The sequence below is a fragment of the Python bivittatus genome, unplaced genomic scaffold (assembly GCF_059951505.1).
Source record: "Python bivittatus isolate LINGU-HERP-01145 unplaced genomic scaffold, Pbiv_v1 ctg000140_np1212, whole genome shotgun sequence".
In the NCBI taxonomy this organism is placed as follows: Eukaryota; Metazoa; Chordata; class Lepidosauria; order Squamata; family Pythonidae; genus Python; species Python bivittatus.
In genome coordinates this window covers 1,776,551-1,790,931 of record NW_028277043.1, presented here as the reverse complement: position 1 = coordinate 1,790,931, position 14,381 = coordinate 1,776,551, and the positions used below count along the sequence as shown (strand labels likewise).

General features: G+C 40.2%; 1 long non-coding RNA gene across 1 annotated transcript; it reads left to right on the top strand.

The window, feature by feature from the left end:
* The first annotated feature begins 1,324 nt into the window (after positions 1 to 1,324).
* Positions 1,325 to 13,801, top strand: LOC148216453 (uncharacterized). Its single transcript, XR_015795347.1, has 3 exons — positions 1,325 to 1,407; positions 8,038 to 8,140; positions 10,767 to 13,801. It is a non-coding gene; the product is annotated as an uncharacterized LOC148216453 (long non-coding RNA).
* The last annotated feature ends 580 nt before the right edge of the window (positions 13,802 to 14,381 follow it).

Sequence of the window (14,381 nt, the reverse complement as noted above, 5' to 3'; positions counted from 1 at the left end):
AAAAAAGGTGATTCTGTTATATGTAGTCTTACACTACTTTTGAAGTTACCTAATACAAGAATAGTGTGCTCCCCTTACTCATATAGAAAAGGATGAATTGGGGGATTTGAAGTAGCACAGCATATAGCATTTCTTCTGTACCTGCATGGGGTCCTGTTTAATATTTGGGCTCTATTTGCTTTTATCTGACTGCAGTTAAAGTCAAAGCTTGTGTAATGGCTTATCTCTGCCTAGCTGTCTTATTCATGCTGCGGCAGCATTTGGTGATGCCAGCTAAGACTTTGAAACCCCGAACAGCTTCCTGGTTCCAGATGGCAAGTTAGACCAAACAAATATGGGACTGCTCAACCTCAAGAGGATCCCGGAGAATCTTGTACTAGAGTTTTGAACTCTACCAGTAGAGATCAAATAGCAGAAATGTTTAGGCATGAAGAGAAAAGAATATTGTTTTAGCTTTTAATCTCAGGTGTGAACATTTCAGGGATCTATAACTTGATAAGGTTTCAGGATATCTATATATTTCTTCCCTTTTTAAGGCTGCACACTCCCCAGGCAACTCTTTAGCCCTTACATAGGGCTAAAAGTATGCACGTAATGCCCATGTGCTTCTCTCTATACATGTTTTCTTATATATCCTGAGACCTGGAGAGGTTTGGAGTTGACCCTAATCATAAAGAAAGCTTAGCGCTTCCAAAAAGGGCTTAAATGTGTTAATTTATTGGACATGTCTTGATTAAGTTAGTTTTCCCCAAAAACCTAATGTACTGGCACTATAGCTTCCAGAATTCCCAACCAATTAAATCATCTTGAGCTAATGTGAGAGACAAAATGCAGAGTAGGAATGGAGTAAAGAAATGCTAACAACTGGCCTTTGTAGTGATGGTTCTCAATGTGTGGAATGATTTCAGCTGTCACCCCACTTTAGAATCAGTTGACCTTCTGTGAAAGGTTGCAAGAAAAATACATTCTGACTGACTTCTGGGGTGTCTGAATTAGATTTGGAGCTAAGCTAAGAAATATGAAAGACTCACTGCTCTCTTCTGTTTTCAAGAGACTTGATCTCATGTTCTGACTGTCTTAAGTCTTGCACTTTGGTATTGAGTGAATTAAGTTTTCAGTTGTGTTAAGTCCCTATTTTATAATCTGTTGTTCTCCAGCTTCTTTGAACAGGAGGAGAGAAAACTGGCATTCCTTAGACATTTTGATTCAGTATGAGCTGTCAACACTTCTGGCTGTGCTGGTTCCTACCAGTTCTTGCTGAGTTGAGCACTTGGGCCTTGGGTCGAATGTTTGCACCTTGGCACTCAGTGTACAAGGACAAGCTCCAAAAGGCAAGGCAACAACAAGCTGAGTCTGTTTCTTCTCGTAGATGGGTGGGTGGAAAATCTAATGAGAATCACAGAGACGGTGAGATACCACATGATCTGGTCTTTGCCAGCTTTCCAGTTGGGATACTGTGCTAGAACAAAAAATGCTAACAGGCTGGAAGTGGAAATGGCTGTGGCCAATAGATTGCATGCCAAAGGGGGGGAGGGGGGATATTTTTTCTAACCCTTTCTAGATTTGACAGTTTTTCAAAGTTTAACAGGAATGCAAGATCCCATTCTCAATATCTATAATTAAATAAGACCAAAGGATATAACAAGAAGAGTCTGCCTCAATTTCTCCTCTTTTTCCTCCTCCTCCTCTTTTTTGAAGAATTGAGTTTATCTTTCCCCTCTTTCTAGAGATCTGGTGAAGCCCACCTGGTACCTGTGAGTACCAGACCTGTGGGAGGCAAAGTTCACAGCTCCTTGATTTTGTTGTTTCAGGCTAAGTTCAAAGACGAAAACACCATGAACTAGGTTTCTCAAAACTTTCTAACATTATTGTATCAAAGACGTTGGCAAGAAAAAAATGTAGAATGCATGAAAAAAACCAGAAGTGATTTCTAGCAATGGTTGGATTTTATTTTCTTCAAAATAGGGAGTAAACCCTTTTTTTCCCATTCCCAGCAGATCTTAGAAGACTGTTGGAAACAATCACAATGATAGAATTTCCAAATGTCTGCAGCCTGCTTCCATTTTAAGACTGTGGCTGGTTTCACCTACAGTGTTGGGCTAACCATGATTTTTAATAATGACTTACTGAATAAGTCACTATGGACTGAGTATACAGATTGCTCAAACCCAAACCAAATGTATCACAAATGGTGAACCATAACAAAGTGAGTACAGTTGTTTGATTATTAGCTACTTGTTTCCTTCTTATTTGGCTTTATTATTCCTTCTCCCTGTTGAAAAGTTCTGGTGAATTTGAAATCTTGCACATTATAACTTTTTATAGTAAGATGTAAAAAAGCAGGGTATACAGAATTCAAGGCAGCTTACAAAGAAATAATAGAGTCCCCCACAACAATGAAGATAGTATAATAATCAGTGAAATTTTAAAAGAAGCAGGAGCCAAAGAAATAATTGCAACAAAGTTCTACTTCTTGGGCACAACTACAGAGAAGGATGCTCCCTTTGAAATGAGGTGGTAGAATTCATCAAGGTTCAATCTCCAAATGAGGATTGGAAAGAAACCTTTCATAAATTCAGTAGAATTTATACCCAGGTATATAAGGTTAGGGTTGTGGCATTAACACCCCTTTTCTGGAGGTACCTTCTAACTGGAATTGCACGCAAGCTTTAATGTGCGTGCAACTTGCATCTCCTTCAGTGAAACCTAAGCATGTTTATTCAGCAGTACTTCCCAGTAGGGCTTCCTCGCTGCCTTGGTTCCCACTTTGTGCATGGTTTGGGTTTGACTTAAGCATGATATTAGTCCAGCTATTGTGATTTATAAATCATGGTTTAAAGCTGAATGTGTCGTATGAACACAGTCCCTGTAGGTGTGTTTAAGATTGGAATAAAGCAGTCTTACCAAAAAATTAAGCTTATCCAAAGTGTTCTAGTTTGCTGCAGTTGATCAGTTCTTGCAAGCTTTATTTTGCATCTCCAAGGAGCAAAGTAATTCAGGTCAGGGAATTTCATTGAAAAAGAACATTTCTTCGCCTTGGAGGTGAGCAGCTGCAGAAAGGGATCATGTGTGTTCTAGCACACTTTCATACCAAGCAGAGCAGTGGTCAAGCTCAACAGATTTGATGTGTTGCTGCATGAACTGAGCATGTTCCCTGAATCCTCCAAAGTGCACGGGCTCTACAACTGCCTTATAATGAGGCACAGTGAACCAATTGCATCTATCAGTGATGACGATAGCTCTCTAGCCACCCAACTAGCTCTTCTGCCTGGAGAACAGCAAACATGGTAGAAGAACAACCTAGGGACATGAAACAGCTAATTGAACCTTGATTGCTTTTTCATTGTTTCCTGGACTGGAATCTTCAGCACGGCTGGCTGGGGAATTCCGGGAGTTGAAGTCCACACATCTTGAAGTTGCCAGGGTTGAGAAACACTGCCATAGGTCTTGCAATCTTTTTCCCAGCAACTGATTAAACTCCAAGTCTCATGGTGTTTGGAGCTTAAGACCATTCACTGCTACTGTCGTAGCTTTGAGAAACTTCTCTCGAGTTGCTAATTTTTTAGTATCTAGGAAGTTATCTCCAACTCCCATGGACCATCCAGCTTGGTACTGTTGACTTGCAGACTTTCTGTTGTTTTTAACTGACCAAATATATTTTGCTAAGCAAAGAAGCACTATTGACGGAGGTGGTTTTTATATTTCCAAAATGGGCAACCCATGATTATTGCTTGCTCATTGTGCTAAGGGAAAGAACTTTGTGCAGCCTAACACAACTTCGATTTCTGAAAGCACCCAGTTTGCATGTCTGTAGATTCTCCAGTTATCCATCAAAGACTAACTTGGTGCATAGCTTTAAACACCAATTACATTTCCCCACCCCCACCCCTCATCACTTCCTTGCCCACACATTCTACTTTCCTGGCTTGTAAACCATCTTCCTGATGAAGAACTCTTGGATACTCAAAGGTCTGTAAGGAATTTTGAAAATATTCCTTTGGCCTACCAAAGGTAGTACCTCAAAATAGATTTTAGAACATTTATTCATTTATTTATGGTCTCATTGTCAACATGGGTGGTGACTCAGTATCTCTTAACAGCTTCAGGCAGGTGTCTTTTGCAATCTAGAAAATGCTGGGGAATCAAGCCTGAGGCTTTCTATACACAAAGCAGGCATCATCCTACTTCTGCTGCAGCTCTTTCTTTCACCTGGAGCTTGTACTTACATCTTATATGCTCCTGTCCTCAGTCAACTGGCTTTTTCAGACGTGCACCTAACCATGGCTCAAACATCTTTTTTTCTGCGATGTCCTCATAAATCTGTTTTCATCTCATTCCCAGGCCAGCCCATAATTGAAGAGTTTAAGCGACCTTTAGTTGGACCAGTATTAAAATAGCATTTTCCTCTTGTTTGGGAACCATTCAAGGACAGTCTCATGGTGTGCAAAATGTATTTGATTTGAGGCCCAGTGCCAAGGAGGAACTCAACTGGTTGCAGTGGCTGGAAACAGAGGCAATGGAAGTAAGCTAGGGAACATAAAAGGGGACAGCCAATTTCATGCTGGTATAGTTTTCTGCAGACTCAGAGATGGATGGGTAGCAGGAAAGGTCCACGGTGTTTGAAGTTTCCCTGATATACTTCTCATGCCTGAACTACTCGAAGCAACCTTCAATAATATGGTTGGGAGTCAGGGGCACTGTTTTTCAGGCATGCCATTCCTACTTGAGCATGCAATTCCAGTCAATAGTTATGGGGGGAAGAATGATTGAGCCCCTGTCCTCTCCAAAATGTAATTCAAAATGTGTATGAAACTGCTGTTGAGAAGTCATCCAACAGTTTGAGGTGAGTTTTCATCAGCATGCTGATGATACTTAATTGTACTTTGCCACTTCACGATGGGCTGTGGATGTCTTGACCTTCTGTGGAAGCCTTGGAATTGGTGAGAGGAGATTGTAAGGGACTGCATGGGGAGAAATAAGATCAGACTAAAACTTAGCAAGATGGAGATGTTTTTTCTCAGCAAATGGTCTTCTGGAAACCTCAATCTCAATGCTTGTTCTAGACATGAGTTGTGCTGTCCCTGAAGGAGCTGGTTGGAAAGTCACCTTGGAGAAGGAGCTTGGTGGAGGGCAGGAGGTTCTTCCTGGATTTGTAGTTCCTTCTTGAACAGTAGGTGGAGGATCCTTTGGTCAGACTGCCAGTTACGGCCCTACCTAGACTAGAAAACAAAAAAAGGCCCAACCTATCCACATTTTTAATCTTTAAAAAAAGATTCTCCCATCCTAAGCATATCCAAAATCACAAAAAGGAAAGAAGCTGTACATGTCTATTAAAAACTTTGTGGATTAAGGTATCAACTAAACAGCAAGAACTGGTTGTACCCTGGCTTTTGTTCCTTCTCCAGCTTGGCTTGACTCTTATCTTGAATCTTGCCTAGTGGGAAACTGGAGTAACCTTCTTCCTGACGTGTGTGCTGAAAGGGGCCGTAGGTGTATTTGATGCAGGCAGTGAGAGTTGAAGCAGTAAGTGCCCAAGTGTCCAGAGGCAAGTTGCTGAGATCTGTTGCTGGAGATCATAAGCTCTTTACTCAACCTGGACCTCTGTCACTTCCTTGGGGGAAGTCAAAGAATTTAACAACCACTTTGCAAGAGCCAGACTGAACCAGCCAAATAACACCTTTGCATTCTTCTTCTCTCTCCTCCGTGCAAAAGGACAGGGCTGATTAAGAAAGAAAGGAAGAGGCAATTCTACCAACAGAGGCCAAAGCAGGGTTGTTCCAGTGGCCTTTGATTTACTCTAGCTTAATGGTGCCTATGATGTTTAACATTGTTTATTGATACTTTTAAATTATTGATATTTTGGCTGGTATAGTTTTGTTTTGTTTTTGACCAAATTGTATGTTTGGATTGGAGCAGGGTGTAAATATTGCTAAACAATGAAGAAGCATGAAAGTCTGTTAGCTACATCATAACAGTAGATGATACCTTCTTCATCAGCATTATTAATATTCTTAAAATCAAAAGTTTACTTCTACTTTTTGATGATGGGCCTGATTATAAAGAAGGTGCAGGCTATAGCTGGCCCTCCTGCAAGGCTGAGGCTAAGTTCACATAAGAAAACAAACCAGATTACTCTGATTATGTGAATCCACACACATGCAAAGGGAAAATCAAATCTTACAGTTCAGGCAACAGGAGACCCCCATTGGTATATCTTAATACCAGAAATTTTGGGGAAAAAATGAGGCATGACTAAGGCATTCCAAGCCCTCTTTATGAGTGCTTGGATGGGATGATACCTAGCAGATCATGCAAACTTTGACAAATGTTGGGGGAAAAAATGGATTCTGGAAAAAATGGCACAGTTTTGGAACAGAGGTACATTTTTAGCAGAGCTAAACTGAGCTTACTGTTTTAACAATATGAAATGCATCACTTACCATTAAGTGCAACCTTAACCTTTCCTCACCTGATCCCTTCCAAATATGTAAATCACTCTTATCCATGTTGGACATGAAGTAAGTTTTGGTCCTGGATAGTACCACAAAGGACAAGATGGATTTAGAAGATAACATTACACTGTTCAGCATATTTATGAAACCTACAAGCTATCTTAGGCATTTTATTCCAAAGGAAGGACCATTTTGTGCAAAGGAATATTCACCCAGATAAGTCCACCTAAGAAGACAGCCCTAAAACTACAAAACTATGGATATAGCCAGTACTTTTTTTTTCTTTTTGAAATATAATTTTTCTTAAGAATTTTAATTACAATAGTAAAAACTAATACAAACTAAATTTAGAGAAAGAGAACGTAAAAAAAGAATAGGAGTAGAGGAAAAAAAGAAAAAGAAAGGAAAGAATATAATAAAGTAAAAGAAAAGAAATATATAAAGAAGTGACTTCTAACCTTCATCACAACAAGTATAAACAAATTTAATAACTCTTCATCCCTTATAAGGTTAAACAGATATCTCTTCATCCCAAATCCCATCCCTTATCTATAAGCAAATCCATAAAACCTCAACTTTTCAATCCTGGTGTCAGCAAAAAGTTCATAAAGGGTTGGCAAAACATTGCAAACCAAATGTCTTCTTTTAACCTTGATCAAATAAACCAACTTTATATTCTGTCCTTTTACTTCTAACAGTCTTAATCTTTAATTCAATCAAATACCGTCATAGTATCATAATTTAATAAATGGATAAAAAATTATATGTAATGTGTCATTACTTTTGACTTCATTTTTCTGCTTCAATTTATTGTTACAACATTTTGAGCATTATAATTGTAGACGTGAAACTTCTCAAATTTCTGATAAAGAGAACAAAATTCTCCACTTTATACACAGATTGCTATGTAAATTAAATTGAGCTTTCCACTTTTTTTTTTCAGTTTTCTCTCTCTGCCTCCCTTCATCACCATGGCCTTTTTGTGAACCGTACATAATGCTTTAGCCCATTCCTTCATTGCAAAACAAGACATCCAGTGCAAAGCAGTTAAAATTAAATGTGGAAACTTTTTTTTTATTTATAAATACGTACATGGGTATTAAAATGAATGCTGGTGCTTTCATTTTTGTTTATAGAGAAACTTACTGTTTCCAAACACATGTATACCTGTTAGGATGTTGTCATTTGTAATGGAAAATTGTTTGCCAGATATTGTTTCTCTACTTCCCTTGTGCTGTTATGAACTTATATTAAATGCCACTTTTTTGCCAGGAACTTTGTTATTTGAGAATAGCCAGGTATGTAAAACATGGCCATAAAGAACAGCTGAGTCAGAGTTAAAATACTTCCGTTTAGTCTGATTCTGCAAACAAATTGAAAGGATCTTTGTACTTAAAAGGCCATTAAATTAAACCCAATTTCTAATGACGTCTTGGGTTTCTTTAACATTACATTTCTGGCAGATATTAAGGATTTGTATTATTCTCTAGTTAAGGGACTCCTAGCTTTTAAGTTATTTCTCCTTTAAGGAGCATATAATCTGTTTATTCACTCATTCATTCTGTTTTTACTCTTTCCAACTCAGTGGAATTTTGGAAGAAAATTATGTAACAAGAGCTATGATTCTGTCCTCTCTTCATCAGCAGGATAACTCTCTGAAAACTGAAAAAAATAGGACCAGATTTGAGGTAAGGAAAGAAGCTGTGGGGAGTTTGAAAATGGATTGCACATCGCTTGGAGCTGTGGGAAAAACATTCCAGAAAAATAAATCCCCTAGTTCAGGAGTCCCCAGACTCTTCAGCTCATTGACTCCTTCATGAAGTTTCAGGTTGTTCATTGACCTGCAAACATTTATTATATGAAAATAATAAAATAAATACTACTTTACCTTCTGTGTATGTGTGGGTGGTTTTTTGTTGTTGTTGGGGGTTTTTTGGTGCCTTTGAGTCAGTTTTGACTCCTGGCAACTGCCTGGACTAGTCCCTGCAGTTTTCTTGGCAAGATTTTCAGAAGTGGTTTGCCCTTGCCTCCTTCCTAGGGCTGAGAAAGAGTGACTGGCCCAAGGTCAGCCAGCTGGTCTTGTGTCTAGAACTCATGGTCTTCCAGTTTCTAGACCTGTGCCTTAACCACTACACCAAACTGGCTCTAACTTTAATTAATTGTACTCCAAATAGTCATAATAACAATAATAAGAATCACTGACTCTTGGATAGTCCCAATGACTCTTGGGGGTTGATATTGACCACGCTGGGGAATCCTGCCTTAGTACATCCTTGTGGTGGGACGGTTGGACAGCAGCTACAAATTCTGCCAACGGCTGCATTGTAAGCACTCCCATGATCCAGCGTGGAGTACATGCAGTGGCCTGGTGCTTCCCTGCGTGTACATCACCCACATGCAATGTGAGGAGAGAGCAGAAACCCACACACCACACGTTACTTAGAAGAAACCACAGATGCTTCCTACGGCCATTGCTGGGGAAGGGTTTGGAAAGAATTCCAGAAGCGATACTCTGCATCTTTTTCCTACCATGTTTAACTGCCTTTCAAGATCACCGTCTTCTCATGATGGCTTACAGCCTAGAAATGATTTCAAAAACTGTAATAAAAGGAATGCTAAATATGGAGAAGTAGAAAAACTCATCAACCACACATCCCATTCCAAAACCCCAATTAGAAGTTTAAAACGAATCCTCCTATCAGTGGGAGATGGGATTTAATGCCACTGGCATTGGACTGAACTAGCCCTTACTTACAAAGTACTCTGACTGCTGCGGGTATAATATTATTATTAGATTTTTATCCCACCTTTTATTTAAGTCCATCGTTCAATTTTATTTCAGTCACAGACCAGCATAGGACTAACAACATCACAATGACACTACAATAGAAATGAAAATAAAAAGTATTGATAGAATAAAAGAAGATAAAGATAAAATTGCGGACGTCAAATTACAGAGTACAGGAATTAAAACGCAAAAGAGTCCTATAAAATTACAATGAATTTTACCATGAATAATCTAAACGCTATAAATTCTAGTATTATTTATGTCCTTTTATTTATCCAAGTTATTTATAGCATTTTTTTTTTAATATTAGGGAGGCAAAGCTGCAGCGAATGGGGCGATGATAGAAACTGGACTGATTCACTTTAGATATACAAGAAGGGCCAGTATTTTGCATTTGTATGTTTGGGGTCCCAATTGAGTATTTCTTGGATTTTTTTTTTTTTTTAAGGTAAGCTAAACCTCTTTTAGGGCTTAGGCCACTGGGGGGTGGGTGGGTTCCTGCAAAACAGGAAGAAACCATGTGCTGATTTTCAGCAATCCAGATTAAGACCTCCAGAAGCTGCAACTCAACAGTTTGGCCAGTCAAGGTCATGCGACCAGATTTCAGCCATACCTGATGGACTGCTTTTTATTTTTTCGACCGCCTGGGTTTTGTCTTCCCAGCTGCTATTTTGCTTTGCATCTGGCGGGAGCGTTTCCCTTTTCCCTCGTCTTTCCTGAATGCCATTATTTGATCAGGAAGGAAGTACTTAAGATGGAATGCAACAGGAAAGTGGCTTCAACACGAGAGAAGGAATTGCATTCACAGTACAATGCCCCACTTTTCTTTCCCCACCGTCCTCTTTCTCCCTTTGCTCCCGAGTGTATTCTACAACTCTTTTAATGAAAAGAATGAAGGATTAAAAGTGCCAGCAGCTCCAGCTATGTTCACTGAGTGTTCTAACGTTAAGCATACAAGTGGGACCTTCCTCTCGGCTGTCTTTATCAAAAGAGCCACTTTAAATCTTTCCGTCCTTGTAATGCAACTTGCTTGAAAATATTTTTAAAATGCAAAGGGAGGAGGATAGAACTGGGGGGCGGGGGTGGGTTAAGAACCTTAAGAGCCTTGCAGAAAATCAGGCAGTTTTTCCAACATAATTCTTTCCCAGTGTGCACATGCATTAAAAATAAGAAAGATAAGTTGTCCTTTCCCCTTAGCTAGTGATAAAGACTGACATCCTGCCTGCAAATAAAGAGGGAACCCAGAACAATCCATGGGAATGGCGCTCCCTGCTTCCAGAAAGTGCGAGCCTTAGCTCTGCAGCTGCCAAAAAGAACTCCAGCTGTGTTGCAATTATTGTATGTGACCTACATTTTGGCTCTTTTTAATCTCATCCTCGGCCTGATCTAGCTATGCTGTTTGTTTTTCTTCTGAGAGATGGATGGCGCAGAGCCATCTTCTAGCTCTTTATGGTAAATCACGTTCTTTCTCTCCTACCACTCACACAGGCAGACGCCAACATGACTTCTCTGGTGTTTTCTCCTAGTCAGGACGGTGCTGGATGCTGGGTTTGAAACTGAAGAGCAGATGTCCTTGAGAAGAAACTGCGCCAAGAACGTCCCCTGCACTGCTGCTGTCCACCCTTCCACAGGAGATAGCTTTGGGGGGGGGGGTGCTGGGTAAAAGCTTGCTTCCATCAAACAAAAGGTAGCGATGAGAAATAAAGCCCATGTGGATCAGGTTCCTCAAAAGGAGCATCTCCAGACCTGACTGGCAAACCTATTATTTCAGAAGGACAGAGCCTCAAGTGCCTTTTGGGAAGGCAGAACCAAATCAAAACCAGGGGAAGGAGTAAACTGAAGGACTTGCTGAGTTGCAGTTTGGGCAGGCTGAAATCTGAACGCTACTCCTTCATTACGCCTCCATCTCTAGTTCCACTTTGTGCTGGGTGTCCGTGTGCTCAGATCAGCAGCAGGACCCTTTATCAATCTTCACATCAGTATCACGTGAGGCAGGTGGGCCCAGAATCTCCCTCCCTGCCTGTCTACATGCTCCCTCTTCCTAGAAGAGGCCAGCATCCTGTGGAACGGATTGTTGATTATTCCATGGTATGTTTTCTAACCTGCACTTTTACTCTGTTTTATTCCAATCCTGTTTTTTGTTTTTGTTTTAATCTTCATTTATTTATTATCCAGCGTTGAGTACCATTTTTGGAAGAAAAGTGAGCTGTAAATGGCAATAAATCAAAAGGCACAGAACACAATGCATGTCCTGGGGAAAATGGAAATGCAGTAGATGTTGAATTTAATTTGTCTATTGGGAGGGGAGTGTTCTCCTATGGAAAGAAGACTGCACCCTTCTGCTTTAAACAGCATCAGTTTCACAGTATTCCCACCGTTGCAATTAGTCTAACATTGTATTAAGTAAAACATTTCCAGTTTGGGAGTGCGCTGTTTTTGTTTTTCTTTGGTGCCACTGACAAAAAACAGGCCAGATTTTAAATCAGCAAGCTGAAGCAAAATGCAAGAATGGAAAACAGCCGTTCTGCCATTCAGCTTGTTCTGCTAGAATTGCATGAAGTTTGCAGGACCTTCAATCACTTATATGGTCCTGCGTTTTTGTAGCAATGGATGGAGAGAACATACTTTCTGACACATTCTTTGACAGAATCATCGCCGCAATAAATGGAACAATATCGGCCATTGCCGAGTTCCTGCGCTTTCCCTACGCGTTTCTGGGGGCTGCATTAGAGACTATCAATGGCAGTCAGTATTCATTTTCCTTCTCCTGAAGTTATTCCTTGGGAACGTCAACAAAAGACCGTTTCCCCACTCCTTTTGTGTTGGGAGGGAGGTCACAGGTGGACAGAAAAAGAAATTGGTCCCTGAAGCAGAGTAATTACAGGCATTATTCGCAAGGCAAGATGCACACTGCAGGGTTCTCATGGGATTAAAGCACCGAGGCTGGAAAAGTTGGCTTAGTCTGAGACAAGGTTCTGTTATGGGACAAGCTCACCGGTTTGGGTATTTCTGTTCAGTTCTTTGTTGGGTGTCTTGGGTTCCTACTGAGCCCATTCGCTTAATTACTTCTGTATGTGATGTGCTACTAAATACAATAGGTAATCACGTTACAGTATATGGAAGAGAGCCAGTTTGGTGTAGTGGTTAAAGCAGTAGGCCAGAAATCAGAAGACCATGAGTTCTCTAGGGCTGCCTTGGGCACAAAACCAGTTGGGCCAGTCACTTCCTTTCAGCCCTAGGAAGGAGGCAATGGCAAAGCACTTCCGAAAAAACATGCCAAGAAAACTGCAGGGACTAGTCGTCAAAAACTGACTTGAAGGCACCAAATTTAGAGCCAGTTTGGTGTAGTGATTAACGTACCAGGCTAAAAACTGGGAGACCATGAGGTCCAGTCTTGCCTTAACCACAAAGGCAGTTGGGTGACTCTGATCTAGTCCAGTCCCTCTCTCTCAGCCCTAGGAAGGAGAAGGCAAGGGCAAACCACTTCCAAAATCTTTCCAAGAAAGCTGCAGTCGCCAGGAGTAAAAAACAAAAAACTGACTTGAAAGTGCACACGCATACACACACACATAACGTGTACTTACAGCACATAATGCATTTGCAGATGGCTTTTCAAATATATGGGCATTTCCAAACAATTTCAAAAGAAATTACATTTGGGGGGAATAATCTTTTCATTGCCCGCCTAAAAGACCCAAGAGATGGGTCAGGTCTTACATCCTCACATGAGCTACGGATGCAGTAGAGACCCTGCCATGATTCCCAACAAGCATCCTTCTTTGAGATGGAATGGGACGTGTGTCTCTTGGGCCGAGAGACAATGGCTCAGCTGGGCCCTTATCTTATGCCGTAGTATGACTGGCTGGACGACGTAGGAAACAGTCACTGTAGTTTGTAGACCACATTTTATGGCTTCCTGTGTTCTCCAAGCCTGTCCACACTGCTTATAATTTTTTAACTGTTACTTATTGTATGAGCCAAACGTCCCATTTAAAACCTTTAATAAAAGTTAGAATGGATGTTTTTTAAAATCATTTCAGAAGCAAAGGCCAAGCCACTCTGAAGACACCTGGGAGGGCAGAAGCCGCCACAGAGAAGGCTTTGTCCCCCACTCCCATCAGCTTTTCCTGAGGAAGGAGCAAACAATCACGAAGCACCATCAGAAACATTGGGGCATGTTGGGAGACCTTCTACTTATTTGGTGTTTATCAGGACAGAAACAGATGCTTGCTCTGCAGTTCATAGACTGCAGACTGTGTTTCAGTGGCTGCTGCTTCCTTTAATTAAAACTTTCCCTGGGCATTCAGATGGATTTTTTGTCAGTTAGAGCTAGCAGACAGAAACACTAAAGTCATTTATCAGGTGGCAAAATCTTGCCCCAAATTTTGCCATAACATTGAGGTTAGGTCTGATGAATGTTTATAAAAGTGGATCAAATTATATGGATGTATATTATGGCGTGTAATGGTTGTTTCATTTGATTTTGGCCTAAGACCACAATAAAGTTTATTTACAATTGTTTCAATAAAAGTTACCATTCTAGCTATCAACATAAATAAAACAGCAAGCCCTTACATCTTGACCCTATCAATGAGATGTCGCCTTTTTAATTTAAATGTGCTCCAAAATTACTCAACGCAAGCTTTAAGTTGATTAATATCCCCATGAACGTATTTAGCTCTATTTAAATGTTTAAATTGATTTGCGTAATTATAAATAATGCAATCTGGATTGGAATCTCTATACGGGGGAAAAGAAAGTCTAGTCCTTCCCTCTAGCCCCTTCTTTAAAAACAAATTCAGATTTTCCAAATGAAAGTAAGCCTAAAACATTAAAAAAAAAAATCTCTCTTTTTTAAAATAACCCCACGCTAGGGTGGCTGTTATTTCTTTTTTTTTCAAACCAAGCACAAGGGGGGAGGATTCGATTTCCCCTCCCCAAGCACAGTTTGAATCTGTATTGGATTAGCATGTGTTTACATCCGTATCAGAATCTGAAAGGCATGGAACACAGTTGACATATCATCTAGTTAAGCCCAAACATGGTCGTGCTTTGAAACCCTTTCAGTGCTCATCACAAATCAGGATTTTTTTTATTCTTATTTTTGTAGATGTCTTCCAGTGTTTTATGTATTTGGCATT